This window comes from Vombatus ursinus, unplaced genomic scaffold (assembly GCF_900497805.2).
Source record: "Vombatus ursinus unplaced genomic scaffold, bare-nosed wombat genome assembly UNPS02014804.1, whole genome shotgun sequence".
In the NCBI taxonomy this organism is placed as follows: Eukaryota; Metazoa; Chordata; class Mammalia; order Diprotodontia; family Vombatidae; genus Vombatus; species Vombatus ursinus.
The window spans coordinates 3,501,194-3,514,163 of NW_020954582.1; positions in this window are offsets into that span (position 1 = coordinate 3,501,194).

A 12,970-nucleotide genomic window follows, 5' to 3' on the forward strand; every position below is an offset into this window, starting at 1 on the left:
TTTGTGGAAGGGGACACAGACATGTCTATCTTTGTTTCTGTGTCCCCTGAAAGCAGCACGCCATCCTTTGTGTTTTTTTTTTTTTTTTTTTTTTAGAGCATACTTTCAAGTCTTCCAGGAGGCTGCGTGGAGCAGAGGATGGTGGAGTCAGAAAGAGGCATTTTCCAGGCCCACCTCCAACATCCTGGATATGTGACGAGACAGGTCACAACTTCTCCATGCAGCTCTAGGGGGAGGGGTTCTTACCTTTTCTTGTGCTGGGGACCCCTTTGGCAGGCTGAGTAGAGAAGGAAATGGATAAATTGAGTGCAGTACAGAGTTGAAAGATGAAGACCGGAGGAGCAGAGTATTCTGGGAGAAGGAAGTGATGAAGTTCTGGTGAGTGGGACACAGTGACTGAGTTATGATTGGACCTCCCAGGAAGAAATACTACACGCATTGACTTATCAAGGGATCTCAATCTTCCCTGAGAACCCATTTCCCCAAAGTGAGAAGAGACAATGGATAGACTTTGTGAATGGTATGTTGGCGCCATTGAGAAACTAAAAACAAAAACAGCAAGGCCTCATGCATCGTGGGTAAGTTCTTCATGGAAAATGCACAAGAAAAAATGGACAAGGATTGGTTTGGATGAGGGGAGTGGAGGGGTTGTGGTCTGCACCAGAGCAAGGTGGAAACAAGAGGTGGGGACAGCAGAAGTGCCCTGGTAAACAGCACGGCAGGTAGGCTGTCCGTCCATCACAGTTTACCCCTGTTGTTTTCATGCTTCACAGCTTTCTCCCCTCTTGGTAGAAGTCAAGGCAAGGAGGCAGTGTGGCACCGTGGGAAGGGCCCTTACTCTGGAGTCAGAGGATCTGGGCTCCGATCTAGCCTCTGCCACTCATGGCCTACGGGACCTTGAGCAACTCACCTAAACTCTCTGGGCCTCAGTTTCCTCATCTGTAAAATGGGGATAATGATAGCACCTGCCTTAAAGGGATTTTATGAGCATCAGATGAGATAGATATTAAAATCTTTACAAGCCTTGAAGTGCCATATGGATGCTAGTTTTTATTATTATTAATACTAAAGTATTATACAAATTCTATTTTTAGTATTGTTATTATTTTCCTAAAGTGAAAATAGGAATGCTGCTTTTAGTATTATTATTTATTGTTGTTACTAAATGTTATGTAAAAGCTAGTTTTTCGTCACAATCACATGATTGTAATTGCTGTTATTGCTAGTGTCGATTGATGTGGAAGGCATGAGGGGTCCATATACAACGTGAGGGAGTGAAATCTGTGGCCTTGATAAGGTCTGAGCTAGAACGTCGCTATTTCCCTGGGCATGCTTTACCAGAGGTGCTAGAATCCCGTAGACCATAGATTGAGAGACAGGAGGAATCTCAAAGGTCACCTTGTTTGAAAACACCTTCATTTTCCGAACGAGGGACCTGAGGCACAGTGAGGTGGGGTGGTCTGTCTGCGATCACCCAGTCGTAACTAGAAGCCCCTGGATTCAGGCTGGGGTCCTCTGGCCTCCAAATCAAACACCCTTTCTCCTTTGCCACCACGCTTCTCAGATCTGAGACTCTGGCAGTCTGAGATCGTGGGAGCCTCACACTAGTCTGGAATACCACAGTTACAAAGAATTCAGTGTCAGGAACACGTATGTGGGAAAATATGTGATTTATTTGTGTGTGTGCATGTGTGTTAGCAGTGGAAGTCAGTCTCTTTTACACATCCACTGTATACCCAGAGTAAGTTACCAGGGAGGGTAAGTCCTTCCCTTAACTTTCTGTAACTCCCTAAAATCTGCCATAATTAGAATATTGTTCTGGAGGAAAATAATCACAGGCAATTTAAATTTCCCATGCTGATTCAGGTCACATTTTCATTCATCATTAGATCTGGAGATGCAAAGCTCCTTTTCTTGTAAGTTTTAATACTAGTGACCAGAAGAGATCTTTGCAGCCATCTGTAGACACTCGGTGCCAAATGGCGTCCAAGGCAATCATGTTTTGAGGAATTCCAAAGGAGCAAAAGCAGCTACATGCCAGGATTCTTTCAAGCATTTAGCAGGGATAGATGATTGTAGCCCATAGAATGAGGCTAGAGCTGGAGTCATTGACATGTGAGACACGGTGAAATTGAAGCCGGTTTGCAATAAATAGTTTCTGGTTGGGGGAAGTGATTTTTCTTTTCAGTCCTCCCTCACAATGAAATTTGTGAATCCAATTCCATTTACAAATTTTCTCATTGGTGTTTAATATTTATTGGGTTGGCTGTTTCTAATTTCAAAGTGTGTTGTTACCATAATGGGGCACATAGAATTGTGTGTAATTATGGTTGGGATATTGCATGCATATATTTTTAAATGCCAAGGTATATTATGGATGAGGTGCATCATTATAAGAATTGACATCTGATACCTGTGTTGGGCATGGAATAGTTGTCAAAGAACAAGAGATGCTTGCAAGTTCTCTCAGTGTTCAGCCATGAGGATACATCATCGTGCTAAGTACTAAATAAGGGAATGTCCATTTTGTTATACGGTCAGTTTCCTTCCTCTTTTCAGGCAACATGACAGGATGCTTCTTAACATGGTTGGAAATTAGCCAATTATAAAAAGTATTCTCAAGGTTTTTGCAGTCATTCTCAGACTTCATTCTACACACAGACAGTACGTGACTCTTGGGTCAATATTAATTGTTTAACTGTCAATTCTGCTTAGGAGATAAAAAGAGCAAATGTTGTGCTCTAGTAATATTTTCCATTTATTTGTTTTTCAGTGTGTTCTATTAAAGCTTGCAATCCGCTTTAATTGGCATATAATTTAATTGCCACATAAGTTATTTAATTATATGCTGTGAATTGGAAGTGTTGTTTATAGGCAATCATATCGCTTTTGTTAATATCCATCACAACAGATCTTCCCCCCCAGCCTCATATTTATATGGAATTCCTCAGTGTTGACTATTTCCATAGAATGAGTCTGAGCCATACTTCCAACTGGACCCATTGGGAGGTTGTTTGTGAATGCATCTTTTAATGGAGTCCACTGGCTGATTCTTAGCCTGATACGTTGGTTACAAGAACTTAAGAGGCTCACAGTCTCCCTCTGCAGAAGTGCAGAAACACTTTTTTCACCTTTCTTAGTAACAGACATCCCCAGGCCATCTGTCATCTGTCTAGAGAGTTTCCCAGACTCAGAGAACTTGGAGGTAGCAAGAGGCCATAAAGGACAGGCATCTAAAGTCCGACTTGAAGTAGAGTTTTTTTCAATATGATCGCCCATAAACGACACTTAAAATTCACAGCTTATCATTAAATAACATGTCACAATTTTTGCAGCCTCCTTCCTGAAATGTGGCACCTTGTACTGATCAAGTGAATGCAACATCACTTCAAATAAACATGGGGGCTGTTATGTATTTATGATTTACCCTAGAAGGGGATGGTGGTGATTCAATCCATCCTATTCATTTTGTAGATTCACATTTACTGAGGTGTAGAGTGGGTGGTCTCTGTCTCAAGGACTCAGATATTTCTATAAAAATTAGCGGGATAATATTTATGTTGGATGATGGAATCAAAATTCAGAAAGTCCTTTATAAACTGGAAAAATGGGCCAAATGTCACTGATGATAGCGATAACAGAAACAACTGGCATTTACAGAATGCTTTCAAATGTGCGAGGCACTTTTAATACATTACAGGTATGTATACATCCATGTTTATATGCATATCATATATACACATATATGTATGCAGTGTGCACACACCACTGTGTAGCTATACAGTGTGTTATATAACATACATACATGTGTATGTATATACATTATATATGCCTTATACATATAGATGTATGTGTGTGATATATACATAAACATTTTTGGAGTGGGGATTGATGACTGTACCTGTGATTTCCTAGGAGTAGGGAACATTTCTGGCACGAGAACTCCCCTCACTGGTACAGACACAGACCTCTTCTGTGACTCTGAGTCTTCGAACTGGTCTCACATGGGACTTCTGGGGTGGCTGAGACGACATGCGCTTGCCCACAGACACCTGGCTAGTATTTATTGAAGGCAGAGCTCCAACATCGGGGTTCCTGACTCCAAGGCCAGCACCTTATCTCCTCTGCCAGGCTGCCTTCCGTACAAGAGGCATAGTCATGATAATGTAGATAATACAGTAAGGTTAAACTTGGCAGGAATGAATATTAGTCATGATTTTAGGTTCAAATAACAACTGCACACTTTATAGGCTGGAAGAATAATGGTTTTAATAACAATTAAGTGGAAAAGATTTAGGGATTTTAATTGAGTTGTTGCAAACTCAATGTAAGTCAGCAGTGAGGTGTGGGTACCAGAAACCTCCTGTGGTCTTAGGCTTCATTATTTAATGTACAGTGTCTAGAACAAGGGAGGGAACAGTCCTGCTCTAGGCTGTACTGTTCAGTCGACACCTCGAGCACTGGGTTCCATTCTGGATGCCACGTTCTCAGTGGGATATTGATCTAATGGGGCATCATTGGAGAAGGGCAGGCAGTTTCAAAGCCATGTCATTAGAGTTAGAATGGCCGGAAGAAATGGGGATTTTTAGTCCAGGGAAGACAAGACTTCCCAAGGACATGAGACCCACTCTCAAATAGTCAAATGGCTGTCACCTAGAAGGAGAAATGAAATTCACTCTGCTTGACCTTACCGGGGAGAATGAGAGCCAGTTGGTAGAAATTATAGATTTCAACTCAGAGTATATGAATGGTCTCTAACTATTAGCTCTCTCTCTCTCTCTCTCTTTCTCTCTCTCTCTCTCTCTCTCTCTCTCTCTCTATCTCTTTCTCTGTCTCTCTTTCTCTCAGTGTGTCTTTCTGTCTCTGTGTGTCTCTCTGTCTCTGTCTCTCTCTGTGTCTCTCTCTTTGTCTCTGTCTCTCTCTGTCTCTGTCTCTCTCTTTCTCTGTCTCTGTCTCTCTCTGTCTTTTCCTCCCCTCTTCCCTGGATGATGTTACTAGGAGGTCCTCAAGCAGAATGTAGATGACCATTTCTTGAGGGTGCTTTTAGTGAGGATTCATGCATAGGGGTTAGACTACATGACCTCTAGTGCACATCCCAATTCTAAGTTAATGTTATTGGCGTGTTTTCTAGCATTTAGTCTTGGGAGAAATCTATTGGTCAGGGAGTTGATTTTCCTGCCCCTCCCTTGTCCATGGGGCAGGTATTCTAGAAGCTCCTAACCTATGCTAGAGAAGTAGATATAACATGCATAAGGTGTAGTGAAATTTATTTGTGAGGCGATGGGGATCATCTTTTCTTTTTTGAGTCTCCCATTATAGTCCAGATTCAAGAACAGTTTCCATTTTATGTTTATGTTCTTTGCTGTTAATACTTCCGTTTAAGCAACAGATTGGGATTTTGGGGAGCAGCGAGCTTAGTTTCAAACCCCAGCTCTGACTCTTGCTAGATTTATGACATGGCCAATTCACCTAACCTCTCTGAGCCTCAGTTTACTTACCTGTAAAATGAGTATACTAATATTTATACTTCCTGCTTCTCAAGGTTGTTGCGGGCAAAAAACAAAACAAAACAAAAAACCTCTTGCAAATGTTAACGTTCTAGTTAAAGTTATTAGCATTATTTTCAAGAATTCTTATTTTCATTTTTTCCAAGACTCTATGAGTCCGTGACTTCACTGTCAAATAATATCACAAGAGAATATTGGCATTAAACAGATGGGCCTACCCAAGAATCGAAAGATGCAGCACCATTTAATGGAAAGCTCACTGGATTTGGAGTCAAAGAACCTGGGTTCAAATTCTGCCTGTTTCTTCCTACCTGTATGGACGTGGGCTACCTCTATTAGCCTCAGTGTCCCTATCTGTAACTTGGGGGGGCTAGATGAGAGGACGTCTATGGCTCCATCTGGTTTAAAGCTCTGATTCTATGGAGTAGATGAGTATCCAAAGGGCAGTAGAGCAGTGCATAGTGGGAGGAGAGAGCAAACTGCAGCCCTTTAGGAATGCAGCATTGGGCAGGGGCAGTGGTGTGAAGGGTATCATTAGAGAACTGTATTGCTGGAAGAAGAGACCGGCTGGCCACAAAATAAGAGCGAAGCCAGTGGGGAACCCACACTCTCCACTGGTGTCCACAGAGCGTGAAGAGAACAGGGAGAAGGCCTCCAGGCATGTTGGGGAACTACTCCCCTCATGGTGAATTAAGGTAGGGGCGGGTGGGCCATGGCTGACTGAACAGGCACGAATGTCCTGTATTCTCCAGGAGGAGGGAGTGCCCACATCCATGAGACGCGGGACCTGTGGTGATCATGGTGGATCTGGCATGATAATGGGGCATTCCTGTTGCTACTTGGCTGCAACCACAGCATGGTGAAGGTGTTGGGAATGCCAGCTGCAGATGGCAGCTTCCTAACAGGCCTGCTTCTCCTAAAGACCAGGCTGCTGATTCACCTGACACTGCATTACGGGTACCCAGGTAGTGATCAATCCAAACAGAGCTCAACATGATATTAGTACAAACTGAATCTCATCAAAAATTCCATTTAATCTTGAATTCTCTTATTTCCTCAGTTGAAATCTACTTACTGAGGGCGTAAATAAATGATAGTAGATGAATGAATCCCATGTAAACACAGAGTTTAATTGGACTTTGAATTAAATACGATAGCTCTATTAAGACCATGATTCAGAATAGGCTTCATCTCATCAGCCACATTTCTATTTTATGATGTGATTTTCTTGTGCATAAAACTCCCCCTGCTCGCCTCTCCCCATTTCTCTCTGGCAGATATTTATTCTTGGGTGATGGCTTGGGAGCTGACTCACTTTAGACTTGGGTTTTAATTTTAGAGCAGTCCACCTTTGGAATATATCCAATTCACATTTGGTTCTTGTAAAAGACACCACCTATTATGATCATCCCTGAAGGATAGAGCATATAATATACTAAGCGAAACATGAAGGAAGGGAATGATGCTTGTGTGCCACACACGGGAGCAGCAAATAAATAAATCTTCCAACTCACAGGTTTCTAATTCAATAGTCACACAGCATATTTTTTCTTTAATTTTTTGTTTGTATGTATGTATGTAAGTAGACATATACTCATGTACACACATATGTATATCTACACATACAATACATACATGCATACATACCTACTACATGTGGTGGCAGGTGAAAGATAAAATGAGTAAGAAAATAAAGGTTTGTTCTTCTGAGCATATCTATTTACTAAGCAATGCATGTCAATTGCCCAATAAACCTGGACCAGATCTCTTCAACTTAGGCCTGCGCCCTGAATACAGGGGATTTTTATACATTTAAAACAATTAATAAAATATTTTATGCATATTTATACATTAAAAACAATTGATCAAATAAAGCCAAGTAATTAAAAGGAAACGATGCAACATTAGGTAATCTGATTCTAATTGGAGAAAAGATTAGGGACTTTCCAAGTTGGGAGGGGGAGAGTGAACAGGTGCAACTATCTGAATTCAGAGAAAGAGATGACCAGTGAGGGCCTGTAAATGATCCAAGGAACACGGGAACAATAACTGATTGATCAGTAAGGGGCCAGTTTTCAGATAAGACACATGGGTTGCTTGAGATGTACAATTATGAGAAAAATCCTTGCATAAATCTTCAGATCTGACTGGGTTCTGGTCAGCATAGCCGAGGTGCTTGGTTAAGGGTATCCAAGCAGGAGGTAGAGGTGGCCCAGCTTCCCAGCTACACAAGGTTGGGTTCAAACAATGCAGTAGGGTTTTCTCCCAGTTCCCACAATTGAACAAAGTTTTCTCACAGGACAGAATTTGGACTAGACCCATAATTGAATAGAAAGGGAACTGAGCTGGCTCCAGAATTGAGTCACAAGATGGTGCCAGTGGGGTTCACTCAACTCCCACAATTAACCACTTGATGCCCTGATTCCCTCAATACTCATATGAATATACACATACATAGATATGTATATACATACACATACATATATATCTACCTGTCTCGTCTCTGCCTATCTATCTATCCATCCATCGATCTATCTATATATCTATCTATCCATCTACCCATCCACCCATCTATCTATCCGTCTATCTATCTATCTATGTATGTGTCTATGTATCTATCTATCATCTATCTATACATCCACCCACCCACCCACCCATCCAGACACTCACCCATTTATCTATCTATCTATCTATCTATCTATCTATCTATCTATCTATCTATCTATCTATCTCTCTATCTATCTATCTATCTATCTATCTATCTGTCTGTCTGTCTGTCTGTCTGTCTGTCCGTCCGTCCATCTATCTATCTATCTATCTATCTATCTATCTATCTATCTATCTAATACTTCACCTTTTAGTTCTCTGCAGCTATCTAAGACACTGAGAAATCAAACAAAACCGAGCTCACACAGCTAGTCTGTAGTGGAGGATGAACACAAAACCAGCCTGGGACCCCATGAGAAGAGGACCAGGGAGTCCCTTATTCCAGAACATGCTGAGGCTTTTCAGGGAAATGAAAGAAAACCATCACCACCCAAATTGAAGTTTTATCGGGGGAAAAGCTGAGGATCGATTGAAGGAGAGGACAAATGGCCCTAATTCTGTATCTCATACTACTCTAATGGAAGCTATGCAGAGACGTGGGCTCAATGACAATACAATTAGGTGGGTTGGAAACTGATTGAATGGCTGGTTTGGTGCAGATGGGATGGCACTGACAAGGAGAGAGAGCAGAGCTGCTGTCCATTTATTTTTCTTCTGTTTTCTCCGCCAAGGAGAATGACGTCTGCATGGAGAAGAGATAACTCATTCCCAAGATAAGAGAGGATAAAAGCATCCAGATGCCCTTGATCAATAAAGTCCCCTTGCCCAGGTGACCTACAGCCTGGGGTCCTGAAGGTGTGATGGAGGAACCACTGTCAGCAATATCTGAAAGATTTTGAAGATCAGGGAACCGGCCAGTGGCCTGGAGAAAGGCAGATGGCACTGATTTTCAAAGAAGGAACACGATAGGGTCTCTGTCTTCAGGAAACTATAAGTCAATGAACTTGTCTTGAATGTATTATTCTTTTAAATGGCAAATGCCCATCCAGAAAGGGAAGCTTTCATCACAGACTGGCCTCATCAAGCACAGATCGAGCCAGACCAGATTTTGTCTTGATGGCATCACTATATTGGCAAACCAAAAGGAGTGGTGTGGCTTTGCCAGCCCCAGATTGCCACAGAACTCTTGATAGCATCTCTGTTAGGCTCCTTAGGACCACCACGACTCATTGCATGATGTTGGCTCAAGCCTTCTGCGACACCTTTCTCTTAGCAGTAGAAGGGCTGCGGGTCTGCTTTTTAAAAGTTCTAACTGCACATGCTGTCCTTCCTTACCCCGAGGAGTCTACATGAATCAGCACTGTTTGCCACGGAGCAAACACGCACACGTGCGTAAGACGTTAGCCGCTTTGCTCCTCGGCTAGAATTACTGTGTTTTAGCACTTTCTCCCACTATCCCCATGGACTATGAAGTGGTATGGCACATGACGCATCCTCAAGGGCTAAGTGACCAAAACCCCCACGTACCCTAGGAGGCCTTTGATTCCTTACTTGAGAGAATGATCTACGGCCAGGCTCCCAGCATTTGCTGGGAAGACCTACAGCTTTGCCATGTAGCATGCCTCCTGCACACGCCATGACGGCCTTATCACATACTGGCATGCCTCCTGCACATGCCATTACAGCCTCATTACATGCTAGCATGCCTCCTGCACATGTCATTATGGCCTTATCACATACTTGCATGCCTCCTGCACGTGTCATGACGGCCATATCACATACTAGCATGTCTTCTGCACACGCCATTACAGCCTCATCACACACTGGCATGTCTCCTGCACACGTCATGATGGCCATATCACATACTAGCATGCCTCCTGAACACATCATTGTGGTCTTATCACATACCAGCACTCCTCCTGCACACGTCATGACGGCCTCATCATCTGGCATGTCTAGAATACAGCCAGGATGGAACTTTTCGTCATGCCCAAAGGGAGATGCTAAGAGCCCCTCTTTGGCGCTGCGGCCTCCTCACCCCGACCGCGATGTGGGCGGTCGTGCCCTCATTCTGCCTCCCTCCCTCATATGGTCCTGGTTGGCTGGCAGAGCATCATCTAACCAACCTCCTTTTTCCTCTTCTTTGAGGGGGGAGGGGTTGGTTCGCATCAGTGTCATGGGGCGTCTTTTTCCTTTTCCCCAGGGTGGATGCTGAGTCGCTACACGGTCACATGGAGAGCTCTCCCTTGTGCTTCTTAATTCGGGATCTCCTGATGCTCTTGTGGAGAACACGGGCAGACATGACCCGGACAGACCTACCTCTTCTGGAATTACAGGAGTCTGGAACAGGGCAGAGGCTGACCCGGAGGAGGGTCACTCATGGTTCTCTTGGAAGGCCCATCGGTCAGAATTAGAAGGGTATCAGAGGCCCTCTAGCCCAGTCCCTCATTTTACAGATGAGGAAACTGAGCCCTAGGAGTGAAATGACTTGCCCAAGGTCACATGGGGAATAAATGAAAGAACTTAAATCCTCCACCTCCAAGGGCCAGGCTCTTCCTTTTGCACCAAGTCACAGATGACACACATTAAAATCAAAGACACAGAGCTTAGAGAGACCCCATAGATCACAGAGTTGGGATCCAAGCAAACCTTGATAAGCTAGAATGTTGAACTGAATTAAAAGACAGTAAGAATAAAGGGGATACAATGTGCTTGAGTTCAAAGACTGGCTTTTCAAGTAAACTTGGTTACCTATATGGTTAGACAACAGTTTGGAAAGGATCTGAGGGTTTTAGTGGACCACATGCTCAACGTGAGTCAACAATGTGATTGATGGCAGACACAAAAGTGAATGTGATGTTGGGCTGCTTTAGGAGAGCCATCATTTCCAGAAATGAAAAAGGCTGTAGGGTCCACGATGTCTTCTTTTGTTCACTTCTGGGCCCCACATTTTAAGGACAATAAAAGCTGGAGATCATGCCAAGGAAGGCAATGAGAATTGTGAATGGCCTTCTAACTCTGAAGTTCTGCCATTCTGTGAAACTCGGGCCTCACTGCCCCTCTGGCTGGACCCTTCCACCATGCCTTGATGCCCCCACTCTATAGGAGACCCTGAATCAGGATGTGTCAGATGAACGAGAGGCTGTGTAACTCAAGTTACCTCTCGCTGAACTTTTTCTGCAGCCCAGAGCCCAAATGGTAGCATTCATTCTATTCTAGGTTTTAACCCTAGTAGAAGGGAGCAAGCTTGGGAAACCACGCCCCTCCTATTTCACTGATGAAACGCGCACTGCCTGTTGTTGGGGCATCATGGCCTCTTCCTGCTGGAAGGGCCCCGGCGATCGTCCGGACTGACCCCTACCTGGACAAGAAGCCGCAGTCCAGCATGTCTGAGTGGGGAGTGCCCAGCCTTCACTGGCCTGCACACGGGCCTCCCTTCTCTCTTTGGGAAGTCTCCTCGGAGGCACCTCTTCTCGTAGTGAACCCAAGTCTACACCTCCCACCACGTCTGCTTGTTCTGCCCTCTGGGGCCAACAGAACTCGGCCAAGTCATCCTCCTTATGACGACCCTTCAAACACTGAGTCAATCGACCAACCTGTCAACATTTACCAAGCCCCTACTCTGGGGCAGGCGCCTGCGGGGTGCTGGCTGAAGACAGCCCTCATGCCAAACGGTCCTCTTCCAACGTCGTTCGGCCCAAGGCGGGAGCTCCTTCCAGTGTGGACGGCGCGATCTGGCCTTGACTTTGGAGATGCTTTGGCCCTTTTCCCCACCTCCTCTTTGATGAGGACCGTGAGCAGGAGCACAGTCCAGGAAGGAGGGGTGAGCTCGAGGCTCAGCCTGCTCTTCTCTGCTGGCCAAAGTCAGGTGGGTGTGCAACCATCTCAGCAGGAAAATGGAGATGAGAAAGGCCCTCCCCAGAGTGGAGGTGGCCTGCCAACCTCTTAGGGGCTGCTGCTGCGGCAAGCTGCAAGTTGTGTCACAGCCAGCAGATGGCGCCCGAGCTCTACCCTTTTATCCTGCCTGGCTCCTCTGCTTTGATGGAACCTATTAACTGGGCTGTGAGGGGGAGAAGATGATAATTTAGGCACTGTTTACAGAATAAAAATGATTTAACCTTCAGTCTTTCTGGGAACATTTTTCCGAATGTAGTCTTCCAACTGAGATTGCCAAAAGAAAAGGGAGAGCAGACTTCTTCTTCTTCTTCTTCTTTTTTTTTTTTAATGAGAATGAAATAAAAGTCTTGTCTGTGCGAGGAACTAAAAATCTGAGGGTGCGCTGAGTCCCAGGGCCCTGAGCTGGGCATGGCCGTGACCATCGTCTCTCCATCCCCGGGGAGGGAGCGAGCTGGGTCTGATGAGTGGCGTCTGTGCCCACAGGAGTCCAAGGCGTTTGTGACGGGGTTGTGCATCTAGTTTGTGTGTTAGGCAGGGAGCATCCCTTTCCTTTTGGGCAGCCTGGCATAGTGGGTCCTGTCTTCTTGTCTTCCTTCCTCCCTTCCTTCCTCTTTCTTTCTCTTTCTTTTTTTTTCTTTCTTTCTTCCTTCCTTTCTCTTTCTTTCTTTTTTCTTTCTTCCTTCCTTCCTTCCATCCTTCCTTCCTTTCTTCCTTCCTTTCATCCTTCCTTCCCTCCCTCCTTCCTTCTTTCTCTTTCTTTTTCTTTCTTTCTCCCTCCCTCCCTCTTTCTTTTTCTTTCTCTTTCTCTCTTCCTTCCTTCCTTCCTTCCTTTCTTTCTTCCTTTCTTTCTTTCTTCCTTCCTTCCTTCCTTTCTTCCTTCCTTTCATCCTTCCTTCCATCCTTCCTTCCTTCCCTCCCTCCTTTCTTCTTTCTCTCCTTCCTTCTTTCTCTTTCTCTTTCTTTCTTCCTCTTTCTTCCTTCCTTCCTCTTTCTTTCTTTCTTTCTTTCTTTCTTTCTTT